The 14,214-nt window shown below is 37.0% G+C and overlaps 1 protein-coding gene across 2 annotated transcripts in view; it reads right to left on the bottom strand.

Moving 5' to 3' along the window:
- Nucleotides 1–14,214, bottom strand: part of LOC142042483 (cadherin-9) — a 65,754-nt gene that overhangs the window by 44,916 nt on the left and 6,624 nt on the right. The gene's annotated exons all lie outside the window — the stretch shown is intronic.

Here is a 14,214-nt window from a genome sequence, read left to right as displayed (position 1 = left end):
CTTCTAGTCCTCTCCATGAAGGAGAAATAATTTTCAAGAACACTAGGAGGTAAATTTTCAAAGCATCAAGTCAGGTTGAAAAGTCCTTTTCCTCCTACACCTCTTCATAAGAGTTCAAAACTCTATCCCTGTGAACTTACAGGCACTGATTAGTTTGCCATATAGCACCATTATGAAAAAGTGCCTAAAGCCAAAGCAAGCCATTGAAGCTGAGCCAGGCACTAGAAATTCTCACATAATACTCTTTTTCGGAAGCCTATTCCACTAATTTCATTTACGGGGACCCACAGGTGCTTTTTATGAGCATCTGCAGTATATTTTCCTCAGATATATGCTTACAGTCACATCTGACCACAGATCAGTGACCTGAGTGTTTTTCAAATGTGGACAGAAAGAATCTTATCCCAGCATTTTTTTGCTTTCTCTGAGTAGAAAAATATAGTATATCGTCCACCTGAGAAAATATTGTTCAGTATCAGTAAAGGGATTAATCTAGATAGTCACTAAAGCCAGATAAGTTATTTTATGCCACTTCTTTCCTTGTTTCTGTATTCCTGCCAGTGTTTATCTCCATGTTTCATAGCTGAGCCATTGCATCTTCTTATTACTCCACCTGTATGAAGGGTGATTGTGGCAGACTTTGTTAAAGTTCTTCACTTTGATTTTTTCCTCTAGTCTAACACTGTAGCCTAACACTAGTCATCAAATGTGATCTGATTATTGTTATGGTCTCTTAGAGGTAAGACTGGATGAGATGACTATCCAAACAGTTTTAGCACTTAATATATCCATTTACTATCAGCAGAAAGTAATTCCTGTTGAAATATTTTGGTTTGTTTTACTGTACATGTTCCTTTTTGTCTATTTGGGGTGGGGTAGGTTAACAGGCAAAAACTCTGTATGGGTGGAAAATGAACTTGTCAAATGTGTCCTTCCTCATATCATAAATTTTTCATTCTGCAATTTCTGTGAAGATCTAGCAGGTCAGAGGAGAACCATGAAACACTTTGATAAAGGAAAGCAAACAAACAAACAAAAAAACCCCAAACCAGTTAATATATTAGATTAGTCAGTATATAGTGACCACACCGATAACAAATGCCATCCCCATTCCATTCAATATCCAGCATCAACTCATCTGAAACAGATTGGAATGAAGTCATAACTTAGTAAATGCACTGCTGAGTATCTTGATTTCATAATATTATTTTGCACACACTTCTTTTTCTGTAGTCTTCTGTGTGGCTGGCTAAAGATGTTCTCAACACAACTTTTCCTGAGCATCATCAGAGACAAAGACATTGGTAATGGTTATGGGAGTGATAATAAACTATTTCTGTAACAATATATGTCTTATAAATATGTGCATATTTATAAATGCTGTCTCAATCTTTTTTCTTTATTTACATAGGAAAAGTGTGCATTTCAGATTAGCCTGTCTTCCAGTTCTGTCAAACTGAATTTTTATGTGATGTGATAATTGAGATCTTGATGTTCTCAAAAGAAATCTTGACATTAATTTACATACGTCCCTGTTACTGTAATTTCCAATAAGTAAATGAGTAGGCAAACAACAGATTATCTCAGAGTTCTGTAGCATAATTCTATTTCCCCTAAATTAAGTACCTTGCTCCTTTGGCTTACACTTCACCCTCATGTAGCACTCAGTATTTATCAGCAAATGGTGGTTATAACACCGTGTTATAACTGCCTTGTTGCAGGAAGTATTTTGTTTGACTATGCATTCTTATTATGTCCAAGGCTAATCCATAACCTCTCTCAAAACTGCTATTATTATACACAGTAGAGAAGATACCAGCATTCTTTGGAGGAAAAAGGTATCTCATAAATTACCAAGTTCAGGAATTGGTATGGAATGGCAAAACAAAAAATAGAGGAAAAAGAAAAAAATGTTGCCTTAGAAAATAGTTACTTAAAGGCCCATGTTTAAAAGTACTTCATTGCTTCTTATTATTTCACTTTTAATTTACTAAATTTCCTGTAAACTGTGCAGCTGATCTGGTTCTCAGCTCTTTGTAATAGAGAGTAACTCTTTTCAAGTTAGGCAGACATATAATCAATGGAAGAGGGGAGAATCAATGGACACAGTTAACAAGTTATATAGTGATATGAATGAATTTTCCCTATTTAGAAGCAAGAAATTGTCAGACTTCATTTAGATTTCATTTCATTTGCAATTTAGTTCTGTATGTCATGGTTTAACCCCAGCCAGCAACTAAGCACCACTCAGCCATTCACTCACTCTCCCCCCACCAAGTGGGATGGTGGAGAGAATCAGAAAAAAAAAAAAAAAAAAAAAAAAGTAAAACTCGTGGATTGAGATAAGAACAGTTTAATACGGCAGAAAGGAAGAAAATAATAATAATAACAACAATAAAATGACAATAATAATAATAAAAGGATTGGAATATACAAAGCACGTGATGCACAGTGCAATTTCTCACCTCTCGCCAGCCAATGCCCAGTTAGTTCCTGAGCAGCGATCCGCCTCCCGCTGGCCAATTCCCCCCAGTTTATATACTGGGCATGACGTCCCATGGTCTGGAATACCCCGTTGGCCAGTTTGGGTCAGCTGCCCTGGCTGTGTCCCCTTCCAACGTCTTGTGCCCCTCCAGCCTTCTTGCTGGCTGGGCACAAGAAGCTGAAAAATCCTTGACTTGGTCTAAACACTACTTAGCAACAACCGATAACATCAGTGTGTTATCAACATTCTTCTCATACTAAATGCAAAACATAACACTATACCAGCTACTAGAAAGAAAATTAACTTTATCCCAGCCAAAACCAGGACACTATGCAACTATTGATGCAGAAGAAAAGGGGAAAAAACCCAAGATGAGCTACTTATGATTAGCAAGATTGTTATTAATAAATACAGTGAAAACATTCATTTTAATGCCTAAATTTAGAAAAGAGGTATGATCTCTCTTGTGGAGAGGGATGAGTGGAAAGGAAGGATGAAGACACGCAAAGGAGAGGGTAGATCCATATTTACATTGTGGTAGGTACTGTACTAATGCTTACAACTTGGATGGTTTACAGTGTGCCTCTGTATCATGGTATAGAAAAAGGGCTGTTACTATGGATTTCTTACCTCCACTGCCTCCACCCACGCAGTTGTCTCTAGCAGAGGATATCCCATGATCTTCTGTCTCAGACCCTATTTGCCTGTAAATGCTTTCTAGAAAGTGTGAACAATATTCTTTCCTTATGTTTTAAGTGAAGATATGTTGGGGGATTATCATGGTCAAATGAACTCTTTTTAGTGTCACTAAATTGGTAGATCTCCATATTTTAGTGGGAGATGAAGACTATGCTGATTTCCACATTGTTGTGGTGAAACTAGTACCAGAACACAAGCGAACCTCTTCAAGGGTACGTGAAGGATAGAGGATTGCATGGAGCTGCAATCACAGCTAGAACAGATGTGCATGGGAGGGACAAAGTGCACAAATACAGAGTAAATTTTAAAGTCAGGAATCTTTTTTTTTTTTTTCGTATGTATCATAACCTTACTAGATAGATAGGCAGGTGTTTGATATCTGAGCTGGAGGACAAGTGAATTCATGGGCATGCCCAGTCCCACGCCCAAACCCCTGAAACTCCAAACTCTCTAACATCCTGGTCACACATTAGAGAGAGCAGAGGCTCTGTCCCAGCTGGTTTTATTTGCTCTCCTCAAACCAAGACAGGGAGGAATAGGAGGAAGATGCAAAACTGGGTCTTCTCTTGCCATGGGGAAGCAGTTCTGGGTCCCACAGGTTAGATACAGCTATGGCATGTTACCTTTCCTCCTGTGTTCACTGTCAACAACATTGCCTTCTATATTGTGCAATACTGCACTTGGGTGCTCATCCTTACTTGCTATTTGCAGTTGTGTATAAGTAGAAGTAAGAAGTTCTTTGAGCAAAAGTCCTACAAATTACATTAGAAAATTTTAATGTCGTTACAGTATTCTTTAAATTAATCCTGTAGAATTGTGGAGGTATTTCCATAATTTCTGTAAATTTGCTATGGTATTTTAAAGAGCTTAATTCCTCTTTCACATTGTAGTTGCGTGAAGCAATTTCTAAGCAATCTACTCTGTTATTTCTTTCCACCTTCACCACTAAAGTTCAGTTGTATTTATATTTACACAAAACATTGAAAATGCTAATGGTAAGATTGTGTATGCCTGTATATGCATTTTAGATGTTTGAAGCAGTAGCCTATTGCATGCTCTTTGTTAATTTTGTCTGGAATAGGGTTCTGTTTCAAAGTATGTGATTCAAAGGTCTTTCTTAAAGGAGGACATTGGGGTTCGCTTGCTTTTTTTTTCTTCCAGTTGCTGGAGGCATAACAATAAAAACGTAAAGTGTCAATGGTGCTAGTTATTTTGGTTTCAGGCTATCACAAGTCAGCAGGGGAAAATTGGAAGCTATAAAAGACAAAGATGTTTTTTCCCCCCTGTGAAAATGAAACCTGAACCAAGAGTTATATTGGTATTGTCTTTTCAGACCAAATGTATTTCTATTTAAGGTTTTGCTAAACCGTAACACAGCTGTCCAAACACATCTCTGTTCTTTTTATATTTCATGTGCAATTTATGCTTCAGATGGAAAACATTCCCTTTCCCACCAAAAATTCTGTATGTTCAGCCTCTTAGCTCCTGGTACAGTTAACATGCTTTCCACACACCAGTCACAAGTTCACCTGTACTTACAAAGTCTTTTCCTTGAGTTTACCTTTCATATCATTGCTTTCTTTATGGCTTAAGGCAAAAGACTCAAGCCATGTATAGCTTCAGATTGAAAAACTTTTCCATAAAATTAACGTAATGAAGCATTATATTCTGAGTTTGACAGCTAGAAAATGTTCAGTTTTGTCTCTAATATATCCAGACCTACTGGCTCTGGAAAATGTTTAGGGAAACCATAGTAGACTGTACTTGGCATAAAAGATCAACTTGGCAAAGTGTCATTAACTGTCAGATTTAGTACGATTCTTTCAAATATGCTTATGTCTTCTTAAATGTGAAAGCAATAAGCATAAACAGTAAGCAATGGGAGGGAACAGGGAAGCATAAGCTATGCAGATGTGTCCGAAGTGACCCTTTCTGAAATTAGAGGAAAAAAAGAAAATTTCTGTACTCTTAGGATTCCTCAAACTTCTTTTAATCACAGTTTCTAGCTAAAGCTCCTGAGCTGAGGGAAGAAACATGTAAAATACAGAAAAACACAAGCTCATGTGTATGTTACTTTTACAAAGCCATGTGCCTATTTACATCAAATTTCTATTCATATATGGTGATTGTACTATGCTATTTATTCGGAAGCTGTGGCACAAAAACAGATTGAGTTTTCCAAGTCTGCCCAATATGTATTAAAGCACAAATTGATTTGACCCCAGGAAACTTGACTGTAATTATCACTGCAAGCTTACTCCAAGTAAAGAAGGTTATGCATATAGAGGTGGGAGAGAACACAGTATTTGTGAAGAAGGATGGATGAGTATTACCTCAAACAAAATAAATTAATTCATACTAAAAATGCAAGAAGTGTACTTGAAATAAGAGCTTGTAGCATCCCAGCCAACCCTAAAATCTCACAGAAAATACGTTGAGTGCTAATGACAGGTAGGATATTAACCAGTGCCCCCACTGTATGATTTCAGACCTTTGTGAGATTTACAGCAGCTAAGATACAGCTCCAATAGCAGCTCAGCCAATATTCTCCTTCATTAGCATTTTAACAAATTAAAAACTCTAAACATATCTTAATAACTGCAGTAGTTCTTTGGCATGGATTACCATGGCAGTATCTGCATTGCTTTAATTTTCTATTTATGTGTGTTTAATCAAAAGTTTTATATATGTGCTAAATGGCAATGTATTTACCTGACTTGAATTTGTGACATCAGCACAAACTTCTTAATTAAACAACCAAACTCTGTGTGTGATGGTAACCTAAGTGACTGTATATTAAACAAGGCAAATGACATTTACTTTTCTTATCTTCTGTTTTCCAGCATCTGGTTCTTGTGTTCAGCTGTCTATTGTTACAAATTCTCTAGGGAATGATATTGTGAAAAACACTGCTGACATCAGCTGCAGGTGCTGATTTTGACTTAGTAGGTAAGGGTAAATCTGGTTCTCATTCAGGAAGGGTGCAGCAGAATTCTTAGTAGTCTTTTGGTTCTGTTGGTACAAACACAACATGGGGAAATTCATTCCCTCCATGTACATCTCCCCAAACCTTGGGTGGAATCCTGGAAACCAGAACTGTTGACTTAAGTACCTCCTTCCCCTGCATACCTTCTACATCTCCTGTGTCCTATATGTTAGGTTGTCATCAAATCTGGAAAAGTGGTTGCATTCTTACTTCTGCACAAAGAATTGGATTTCAGAGCCCACAGAATTTCTTTGTTTGTTCACCTCTCTCTATTCTCCAAATCAACAGGTGGGTCGCAGGTTTTCAGCCTGATGAAAAGAGCCAAACTGGGTTTTTTTACGCTTTGTCATACCCTGTCATTTTGCCGTTCCATAACATGAGATACAGGTTTACAGGAAGTGACTGTAGTCATCAATTATGTCCACAGGTCAGAAATTATCACATCATAACGTCAAGCACTGTCACTTTAATCAATCCCTGAAACAGGTGGTAAATCCATCATTATTTTAAAGGCTTCACAATAAGAAAGGATATTTTTCTCAGAGATTTTTTTCTCTCACCAGAAACTTCTGAGTGAAATCTGTCTGTGTGTGTGATATCTCTTGCTGTTTCAGAGGTACTCAGAATGCACTGTGGTTCCAAAAGATGTGCACAGAGATAAGCAGGAATAAAAGCTCTGGCCCTGGAAGCAACATGAGTTCATCATATGGATGGATTATCTCTTACCCTCCACAGAACTAACTGATCTGGGCTCAGCTCTACGCTAATAAGCATATAAGAAATACTCTAGGAGGGGAGACCAATGGTTTGTCTAGCCAAGTGCTTTATCTCAGAGGCAATAGGAGATGCTGGTCTGAGAGAGCATGCAAGACTGGCCACTGTAATTTTTGCTTCTTCTACACTCCCCACCACCCCAGCCCCAGCATCTACAACTGTCAGTTTAGAATAGGGATGTTAGCAGGACCTGGGGGGGGAGTCGTTTTGTTTTATGAATCTGATGTCCCTGAACTTGTCTAATTACTCATTGCCCTAACTTTGGACAAGTACTGCATTGACTGAAGTTATACTGAACTGACCGATGTTATACTGTTTTCAGTTGCGGGCCATCCACAATGATCTGAAGAATACATCTGTAACAGGAGTATTTTACTACTTTTAACCACAATTTTATGTGTATATATACATATATGTATGTATACTTGTAGATGGATGTCTACAGATCAAGACAATGTTTTTCAGAAAGTCATACAGCATAATACAAGAGTAATAGAGTAAGATGTTGAGATGTGAGGCAATATGATCAAAGAGTCTTTTTTGGCCTAAAATATGTAAACAGGCTTCCAGATTTGCAATACCAAACAAACAAATACAGACTGTAGGCCTGCTGAGTCAAAGGAAGCAGATTCCAAAATGTGCATTTTTCCTAAGCTGTTCAACTACATGTTGTTTCCAGAAATATTCGAAATATTTTAAGTTATTTGCTGTCCTTAAAACATATTTGCTTTTACATGAATGCATTTCAAACCTAAAAAGTGATGATTTTGAGTTCCATGCTTATTGATTCACAACGATCTCTACAGCAAAGCTTCAAATCACAATTTTAAAAGTGCTTTTTTCCTAAGATCCTGCTTTGCAAACTGATAAGCTAATTATTTTGTTGCACATCTCACAAGATGTGTACACATCTCACAAGAAAAAATCTGTTCATTCCTCAATACCCATTTCAGAATGTGGTTGTTAAATGGTGACTCTTTAAATACCTCAAATATTTATCAAAAACTAAACTTTCAAATGAACAGTAGCGGAAGGTAGGTAAGGTCATTGCATGATTAAAAGCATCACTAAGGTCCTTTGCTACTGCTTATTTATTGACAAAGTTAATCAAACAAAAAAGAAGAACATAGGCTGAAATTAATTTAAAGTGTTATACTGTTTCTCTATTCTGCAGACTGTACTGGAAATGTAAATTGTAATACCAACCGAAGGGTACTCAGTGAAAGTTTACTGTAGAGTTGCCCATCTTGTGCCTTCCTCAGTCTGAGGAATTCCCCTGCCCCGTGCCTGCTCCAAGACACGTAGGTGCATGCCCAACTCTTCTCTGAGAAGCAGATTCCTAAAGGCAGGTATAGCAAAGCATAAGGTTTGTAATCAGGACGGGGCATATTAAGCACCAGGTCTTGAATCTGTGTTGTGATAATGTACCTTCCTAAGTGAAGCTATTGTTTCAAGAGAGTATGCTGAAAACCAGTAAAGAAATATATAGGGTCATTTTTTGCTTTTTCTTATTTGTCACTGATTTTATATTTATTGAAATCTGCATTACCTACTTGTATGGTTCTTTCAAATATTGTTTCAAAACACCATCTTTGAAAGGCCACCACTGTAATGATGGTAAAGACAAGGCAGTGGCTGGAATAGCTATCAAAACAACTTAATTATTTTCCTGGCACAACAGAACCTGGAAAGTGTAATGCTGTTTTTGGAGGGGGGCCTGAGATGGGCTTCAGGTTCCACATAAACCACAAGCTGATTGTGCCTGTCCGATTAAGCATGAAGACTGTGGCGGTGAGAGCCAGGATAAGGCTGCCGGGGGCTTCCAATGAAAACTCCATAAAAGAAAAGTAGTGCCTAGAGAAGCCAAAGCATAAGGCTCAAACCAAGCATACAGTATTGCTTCATCAAGGGTATGTTTAATAGCTGAATCTGCAAGCTGATCAGGTGAAGTGACATTAATATGGAGATGTTAGGCAATATAGGAGTTATTTAAGAGGATTTGGTTTTTTTTGGTTGGTTGGTTTTTGGGTTTTTTTTATGAAAAAGAAGACCAGCAGAAGGTGCAAAAAGGATGAGTTGAACTAATGTTAGTTTAACAGCATGGATAGTCAAAGTATTTACATCTGGTTAAAGCAGATAAAAATCTGAATGTAGCAATGTTAATTTCGTGTTAGTTTTATGAAAAAAAGGAGATGGGGGGGACTGGAATCTTCAATGCTGACTGTCTACATCTTTTGCTGAAATTCATTTTTGTCTAAAGAAGTACTTTGGAGAAGCACACAGCACACAAAGTAAAACTGGATTTTTTTTGCTAATTATCCTATGACTTCATCTGGAGTAAAATGTTGACCATGGCCTTGTTGACCATTTGGAGATAGGTTTTAAGATAGAACTTGAGATTTTGCTAATATTCAAAATAAGGGATCAGGAGTGCTCTTTTTTCCAATGGCTTTCACTCTTGATGTGTGCTGTCCTTGATCTCTTCAAATAGATAAGCCTTGCCATTATGCTGAATTTGTCCCTGTGCAGTGGCTATTGACTTCTGCATCTAACTGTTGTTGGCTGGCTCTGTGACCTCGTGTCACTGTTTCAGCAACTCTGCTGAAGTTTTCTCCTCAGAAGAACAGATATCATGTCATTGCCTGCCTCATCATAGGTACTGTTCATTTAATATAAAATACTTTGATATATTTTGTTGAATGGCACTTACGGAAGTGGAAATTATTATTAATACTCACAGCATCATCATTAGAAGGATTTATTTATCCTTTTCTCTTTTATCCTCATCAAAGAGATCATGAAGAGAAAACAATGTTTTTTATATATATACATACATATATATATATACACATATATAAATTCTTACAGATTTTAGAGGCATACAATTATTTTAAACTGTGGGCTTTTTTTATTGTTTCTTTTTGTTTTATGCACTTTGAACTTAGACCAGATTTAGCCATCTGAAGTACAAAGATAATTAATTGCAGTACCTCTGATAGAATGAAAACAGAATGGGTCATTCCTGTTGCCTTCCATTAACAGTATATTTGAAGGACTAAAGAATTTCTTCTGGGATAGATTCAAAATTTGCCCTTCACTTCATGCCTTTATGCATGTGTTTCTAAATCTTTCATATGGAATGGGTGGGAATCAGACCATGACCTCTTCTACTTCACAGTTACTAGCCTGTACAGAGGTGAATGTATTTTCATGTTCTGTGAAACTTAGAGAGACAGTTGAAAAAATCTTTTAATTATTTATTTCGCTTTCTTGCAACAACCCCGCTTCCATTTGCTTCTCCAACGATATATATAGAAATACTTGTTTCCATGACAAATTCCTCTTTACATTAATTTTATTGTCCACACCATTTGTTTATATCTAATTAATATAGGTTTAAATTAAAAATAAATATACATAGTTATTTCTTTTAGTCACCTGTGTTACACAGAATATACAGTAACTTTCCTTTTTTTTTTTTTTTAATTCTTGATTTAAAGGATCTTTAGTCTCAGTGTTTTAAATGCAAATGCTGCAGTGGTAGAGAGACAAGGTAAGCAAATACTTTCTGTATTTTATTTTTCATTTGTTAATTCAGTCCTATCAGTCAGCTACCTGACCCAGTTATATTTGAACATTTAATGCTCTGTTACCTCCTGGTATTTGACAGTGTTTATTCATCACAAATGCTTATTAAAAAGAAAAATATGCTTACTTCCACAATCCCTCTAAGACTGAACTATCAGAAAAGTACCATTTTTAAAGCTTGCATCAGTAGTTGCAACATTTTTATCAGTGATATAGTAGTGTTAATTCCACTTAAGCTGCATAGAAGTTGTAAACTAGAACTTTTTTATAAGAACCAAATTTGTTCTCAATATTTAGAAACTAAATCTGTTTCAGCTCTTAATCAGAAATATGTAACAACAGCTAAAAGTTCAAGGGCCAAAAATGGCTACAGGTGGTGACAACAATCACAAGTTTGAAGTTAGGTAAATGCAATTTATGAATGCTTGAGTAGAAGTATAACAATATCCCACTTAATACTTCTGTGTTTGTCATTTTTATGCACTAGGAATGCATAGTTAAAGCAATCATTTATATCACGAATTCAAGCATTCAAACACTGTTCACCAAGTAGGTAGCTATTAAATATTTAGTTCTCTTTTTTCTCCTTTTCATAGTGTGTCCTGATTATCTTATTCAACCAAATACTTCCAAGCCCTGCTTTCAATCAAATGGCTGATTCATGGCTGTTTTCATGATATTCCAGAGCTTTTTTTGTAATATTGTGTGGGAACACCTCATACATAGACATGTTCTGAGGAAAAGCTTCATTAGACAAGTGTTGGCAATTGCATTTTACAGACAGAAAAAAATAAAGCAAAATGTACATAAAGCAAATATTCAATCAAATTTTATTAATAATTATTTCCAGCATCACTAATTATTTTTATGGCAGGGTTTGGGCTACAACTTTACTCTTGTATCTGAATCAACCATTCCAAAGACCTCTTTGAGATTTTGTTAAGAGTTCTACAACTTTAACAGAGGGGAATTGAGGTCATTTCTCCTTAGGTTCCCTCTATGGAAATGGAGAACACATAAAAAGAATTTCTCTTCAGTTAAGGCTAAAACTCATTTAATATTATGAGCCTGATTGTCATTTCCTCACAGTCCCAATTTGACAAAAATGGTCTGATGGCTTCCATCCAAAATGGGCATTGTTGTCCCTGAAATGTGAAGCAAGATAGGAAGGAATTTATAACTTCTCAAATGTTCATGGAGGCTGGAATGCTTTCTCACTCTTTTCATTACACTCCGCTGTGTAAAAACAGAAAAGAGATTTCAGCAGAGCTTCTTGACCATGGATTGATGTAAGAGAGAGCAGAAGTTAGCCCAGTATGTTTATGTTGCCACAGCAATGCATACGGCAAGGATTTGACTGTAGTTACATATTTCAATAACTGATAAGAGATCACAGATTCCTCTTTTGATTGATCCCCAGCATAGTGTTAAATTGACTGATTACATTGGCTAGACTAACATATTTTTCAGTTTCTAGAAGGCTGAAATGTATGATGATTTCTGCAACGGACAGGATTTGATGTATCAGACACGTACAGGAAGAAAAAACATGCTGTTCTTGACAGTTGCTTGTTGACAGCTCCTCTGTTTGTCTTCAGGGTGACTATTCATAAACCTTTCTCCGACAGACAAGATGTTGCACAATACCACCCTCCGATGCAGTCAAATTGCCCTTTCTAAGTAGTCACATACTGATTTGCTCTGATGGGTTTTGCACTCTTTTTATCACCAGGTTGGCAGGTACCGGTAAACCACAATATAGTCAAAATACTTGCCCTCTTCAGAATCGCTCCCATAACGTAATCAATGCGATAAATATACAACATCATGAAAAGTATCTTGTCAAATACATTTTCCTCACCCTCCCACCTTTTCGTGCACAATAAATGATTGCCTGATAACAGATAATGATAGGTCTGCAGATTGCCACTAGTCTAATCTTCTCTTCCCACAAGCTTAAAGCTGCAAGGCTGAGAAATACCAGCCTATGAAGTGGTAATAAGAAGAGAGGGCTATTCTATGAATAACAATTACCTATTGTGGCAGGTTCCTGAGCCAGCTAGATCTTTTAGGCCGAGCTGCTTAGGCTTTTTCACATAAGAAGCTTGCCAAGACCAAGAGGCTTTTAAGCTCAGAAAAGCCAGTTTTTATTAAAATGAAAATGGTATTTTAAATGGCAACTGGAAATTACCACTGAAGACAGAAGAGAACTCTAGTCTTTGTGCCCACTTTGTCTTTAAATCAGGTGGTTTTACTTCAAGCCTTGGTTTTCTTTAGCTTGTCAGCACCCTCCATCCCAGCAAACTCCACAGGGGGGACCTCCGTGGGGCCCAGCCCCCCGTTACTGTTGTCCTGGCCCACCCATGGGTGCTCGGAGCGCACTCAGGACATCCCTGCAGAAGGGGAGCTGTGACCAAGCAAAGAGCAAGGGCTGTAGTGAACAATAAACTAGACTCCACATAGTACCCTTTGCTGCTGTGTTGGGTATCTGGTGAGTGTAATTTTTCCACACCTGAGAGGAGAAGCATGGCAGGGAAAAGGGAAAAGAATCAGGGAATTATTATTGTTTTGCTTTTGTTGAATTGTCTTGTATTGGCTTTGGCTTTAAAAGTAGCTGGGTCGTTTTTCAGATGCCTGTATCTATGCTGTGGATGAAGTTGTCACTTAGCCTTGCTAAATTCTTAAAAATTGTCTTGAAAATTCTCCTTTTTCAGTTAAATACAAAGGGTCTTTAAAGGCACATAGTTGGCAGCTTTCTGCTTTTTTTTTTAACTTGAAAATCATTGCATATTGGATGTTCTGTCTCAGGAGAGGAGAGGACAGGAAAGGGGAAGGGAAAAGGGAAAAGGGAAGGAAAAGGGAAAGGGAAGAGTTTTGAATAAACAGCTTAAGGATTCCCTCATTTCTTATGTCTTTGGGTTTATTCTTGGTTTAGTTTTGCTTTTCACAAGCAGTTGAGCTGATTTAGCATTTGAACTTGAAAAACTCACACAGAATCCTTGAAAACAGAAGAGACAGAGACCAAAAGAGATAATCTGTGCCATCCCACTGCCTCCAGGAAGAAACAGTGTGGACTTTCTGGCACATCGTTTTTTAGTTTGTCATGAAAACCTCCAGTATCAAGATAATCCTGTCTTTCTGAGTGATCTTTACCTAGTACTTCACTGTATTGACTGTATTTACCAACAAAAACTTCTTCCTGATGTTGAATGTAAATCAACCTTATGACACTATGAACCCAACTTCTTGCCCTGAACATGACAAGAACTTGAGATTATCTTTTTAGCACTCGTCTATGTAGTTGAATAAACAGAAGCTGTCAGATCTCATGACAGCTGCTCTATCTGCACCAAACAATGCCAACTCACTCTTGTTATTCATGTATTTGAAGTCTGATCATTGCAGTTGTTTTCAGACATTAATCTTTATTTTGTGAAATATGATGTCCAACTTTGATTGCAAAATTCTAGCTTAGGCCTATCATTGCAATGTAACATTCAAGGTATTTCGTATTTAAACTGTTTACACCTGGGATATGCATGTTGTGATTACATCTCTTCGCTATATTTGAAACTTCAATTAAAAATGTATGTAGGTTGTCAGAAATGAGCTGCTGTCCTTTCTCCCAAAGAAAAAAGTCTTATTGTTTTTGGAAGATGTCACGTTTGTCTTTCAACATTTT

The sequence above is a fragment of the Buteo buteo genome, chromosome 20 (assembly GCF_964188355.1).
Source record: "Buteo buteo chromosome 20, bButBut1.hap1.1, whole genome shotgun sequence".
Lineage (NCBI taxonomy): Eukaryota > Metazoa > Chordata > Aves > Accipitriformes > Accipitridae > Buteo > Buteo buteo.
This window is presented reverse-complemented; position numbering and strand designations above follow the sequence as displayed.